Here is a 4,211-nt window from a genome sequence, read left to right as displayed (position 1 = left end):
GAGACCTGGAAGAAGCTCCTAATTAGACAGACATATTTACAGAAAGAGAGACAGACACAACGATCTTCTGTTCATTGGTTCACTCCCCAAGAGGCTGCAATGGCCAGAGCTGAGCTAATCTGAAGCCAGGAGACAGGAGCTTCTTCCAGGTCTCCTACGCAGGTGCAGGGTCTCAAGACTTTAAGCCATTCTCCACTGTTTCCACAGGCCACAAGCAGGGAGCTGGTTGGGAAGTGGAGCTGCCAGGATATGAACCAGCATCCTTATGGGATCCCAGCGCATGCAAGGTGAGGACTTTAAGCCACTATGGTACCATGCTGGGCCCTGAATGTTCTTATCATTGATGCTACCCTCATCCTCCTCATCATCATCTCTGAGTGGCCAGCACCAAGTAGCTAGGAGCTTGGTAAACACCATGTCAGTGATAGACTTGGAAGTCGGGCCCTTAGTTTTCCTTCCCAGCTTGCAAAATGGTGAGTGAAACAGTCCCAGCCTCCAAGCCCGACACCAAGAACAAACCCCAGCCAAGAAAACAGACAATGCCAGCCTCAAAGGGAAGAAGAACCTCAAGGGCGAAAAAACCCAAGAAGGAGACCCCCAACTGAGGGGCATTGGCTGCTACCCCCATTCGCCCATGCACTCCAGGAAGGCCCTGTACAAGAGGAAGTACACGCTCCCCAAGTCCAGGATCAAGAAGAAGAAGAAGAAGGTTCTGGCCACCATCACAAAACCAGTTGGAGGGGACAAAAAGCCCTTCAGCTGCAGCAAGAAGCCACAGCAAGAAATCCTTCTGCCAGTACATAAGGAAGCTGCAGGCCAGCCTCACTCCAGGACTGTCCTGATCATTGTCACTGGATGCCACTGAGGCAAGAGGGTGGTGTTCCTGCACCAGCTGGCCAGTGGTTTGCTGTTTGTGATTGGACCTCTGACCCTCAGTTGAGTTTCTCTGCATAGAACACACCAGAAATTTGTGATTGCCACCTCTGTGAAGATCGACATTGGTGGTGTGAAGATTCTGAAGTGGGGGACCTCACTGAAGCACCTCACTGATGCTTACTTCAAGAAGAAGCAGCTGCGGTACCAGGAGAGCAAGATCTTTGAGACAGAGAAATACAAGATCACAGAGCAGCACTAGCTGTCGATTCTTAGATACTGTCAAAAATCAAGGCTGTTCCTCAACTCCAGGGCTACCTGCACTGTCTTTGCCCTGACAAATAGAGTTTGCCCTCACAAACTGGTGTTCTGAATCTCAGAGAAGAATCTCATTAATTTTCTAACAACAACAACAACATAACAGCACGTCAGTGAGGGAGTAACCTCCTAGATGCTTTGTTTTTGGCTCAAGGATGTGTATTTTAAAAAGATAATTCACAGTTTTTTTAATCTCTCAAGTACAAATTAGTAGGATGTTGTATGTTAGATGTTTCTCAACCCTCCCATGCCTAAATGTTCCATGTTAATTCCAAGTATCAACTTCAAAAAACAAAGGTAGAATCGGATACACAAGGCAGAAGATGTCTGTCTGAGTTGTAGTTATTACTAATGGAAGGGAACCCTAGGGTTCCTGAAGTGGCCACAGACCACCATCGGTCACAGGTACAGGCACCTGGGACTGGCAGGAAGGCAGGCCTCTGTTGTCCTGCTGCCACACAGCACACATGACTGAGGAGTGAGCAACCCAAGGAACTCTCAGCTTTAGGGGTGGGAGGGTGCCAGGTGGCCAGGCAGTACCTGCTTCCATCTCATGGTGTTCTTACACCTGTGCCCCATCACAGACCCATGTGTCTGGGGTTTGGGGTTTCTGGCTTTCTTGCAGCAGTCTGCCAGTTTCTACTCTACAATTGACCATGGGACCCAGTGCAATGGCTCAATTGGCTAATCATCTCCTTGCAAGTGTTGGGATCCCACAGGGGTGCTGGTTCGTGCCCTAGTTTCTCCTCTTCCCATCTAGTTCTCTGCTTATGGCTTGGGAAACCAGTCGAGGATGGCCCAAAGCCTTGGGAACCTGCACCCATGTGGGAGACCTGGAGGAAATTCCTGGCTCCTGGCTTCAGGTTAGTTCAGCTGTGGTAGTTATGGTCATTTGGGGAGTGAACCAGTGAATGGAAGATCTTTCTCTCTCTCTGTGTGTGTAAATCTGCCTGTCTAATAAAAATTAACACATCTTCAAAAAATGCTAAAAAAAAAAAAGTGATCATGTGTTACATCAAAGGAGGGAATACCCTCCCAACCCAACAGAGTAGGTCTCCCCTGGCATCCCTGAGTGAAAGCTAGCCCTGGAGACAGGCTGGTAGGTAGGGCTGGTAATATGGGCTGCTGGACTGACAGGCAGACCTGGCCTGCCAAGACTGTCAGACTGGCAAGGCAGTGGGCTCAGAAGCAGGGGTACCGGCCCTATCCGGAGCATGTGGGGCACAGGCTTCTGTCTCCTAAGTGAGCTTTGTGACTGGACAGAGAGCCTCTGGGGAGAGGAACAGAGTAAACAGCTTACACTCAGCTGAAACGGCAAGATAAAGCACAGAAAACGGGCAGTTGGCCAGAGACACTGAGCGTGAGTTAGACAAGCACTCAACCCCCTGCAGCACCCCACGGCCCATGCTGAAGCATCCAGCCCCAGCCCCAACCCCAGCACACCCCTGAAGGTCTCAGCTGCTCGCCATACCAACTGCACCCTGCACCTGACCCCTCAACTTGTGCCCAACCCATGGGGATGAGGTTCACCCTGGCTCTGCCATTAACTTGCTGTGTGACTGGCCAAGTTGCTTCATTTCCTAGGCCTGGTTCCTTATTGTCCAAGGTGAGCACTGAGATGTTTACTGAACCCCACTGCAGCAGCAGCAAACCCTGTGGCCTTTCACTGCCAATCTGGCTATGCTTTGTGTATCTCAACGGCCTGATGTTTCCAGGCTCTGGGATTGAGAGGTAAGTAGTCCAGCTTTGCACAGAACCAGTCTCCTTCAGACAGAACACCTGTGACATGCCCCGTCTTCCTGAAATCCCACTTTACCTTCCTTACATTTCCTGCCTCCCCGACTTCAGCACTTCTACTGTCTTGCCCAAGGTCTGATTTGAGGCAGGAAGGAGTAATGGTTAGGAGCTGGGCTCTGAAGGCTGCAGGAAGCAGTTCTGACTCCTGACAGCCTTGGAACTTGTCTGAGCCTCAAGCCATTCATCTGTGTGGTGGGACTGTCAACAGCACCCACTACTCAGGGTTGCAGCAGGTACAGTGGAGACGCCTCCTGTGATGCAGTACCTAGCGCCTAGAACCTGTGAGTACTGTGAGCGAACACCTGGAACACTTCACAAAGGTCATCTGCCTCCCATCTGTTAGTGTGGGCTTTAGGCTAGCTTGATGTGAGATGGCAGCCGAGGGAGGACCAGGAGGGGGTTGGGATCAGGCTGTGGGGGCCTTGAATACCAGGGAAGTTGGTTCTAACAGGGCCATGCATCCTCTTTTCCAGAATGCTGGGAAGAGGCCCTGGTCTGAGGGCTCCGCCTGCAGACCCTTTGAGACAGAGCAAGACTGTGCAGACCCTGCAGGACAGGACCCTGTTTCCCCTCTCCCGTGGCCTCAGCTGTCTCCAGCAGAGGAGGAGTGAGGAAGGGGAGGCCATTTACAATTCAGATCAGGCAGATGGGAGGATTCATCGAGTTGAGGCAGGGCGGGGGAGACCCAGGTTGAGTCAGCTGTCACCTTTCTCACACACAGCCCACCCCACCAGTGCTTCCCAGCTGGGCTGCAGCCCCTCAGAGCATAACCCAGGCTTTGGCCTGTACCCACTTCTGCTGCTCAGAACCCATGCTCTCAATGCTTTAGCTTAGCTCGCTGCTGACAATCAGGGCAGATACGACTGTTACCCACTTTACACGCAACTTGCCCAAGGTTGTACAGCTGTCCAGGGCAGAGCTGGTGTTCAAAGCCCATACTCTCGTTCATGCTTTGTTCCATCTGTGACTCCTTCCCAATCACAGCGTCTCCATTTGCTGGCCTGAAGCCCCCAGGCGATGATGTCTCAAGCCTGGGTGACACATCTGGTTGCGTTTCTCCCTCGAACCTGCCACATACCTAGCAGGTAGCTCTCACTTGCTTCTCAGTCCATGCAGCTCCTCGGAAGGCTGCTGGATCACCTGAGCAGAGGTCACAGGCCCCACCCCCTTGCTGGCCTCATGGGACCTCTGGACTAAACAGCAAGTGACACAGGCAGGTCAGG

General features: G+C 52.0%; 1 pseudogene; it reads left to right on the top strand.

Moving 5' to 3' along the window:
• Positions 1-306: 306 nt before the first annotated feature.
• LOC101536028 (large ribosomal subunit protein eL6-like) lies at positions 307-1,246 on the top strand (annotated as a pseudogene).
• The last annotated feature ends 2,965 nt before the right edge of the window (positions 1,247-4,211 follow it).

The sequence above is a fragment of the Ochotona princeps genome, chromosome 17, assembly GCF_030435755.1.
Source record: "Ochotona princeps isolate mOchPri1 chromosome 17, mOchPri1.hap1, whole genome shotgun sequence".
NCBI lineage: Eukaryota > Metazoa > Chordata > Mammalia > Lagomorpha > Ochotonidae > Ochotona > Ochotona princeps.
The sequence above is the reverse complement of the archived record's forward strand: the minus strand, read 5'-3'. Positions and strand labels throughout refer to the sequence as shown.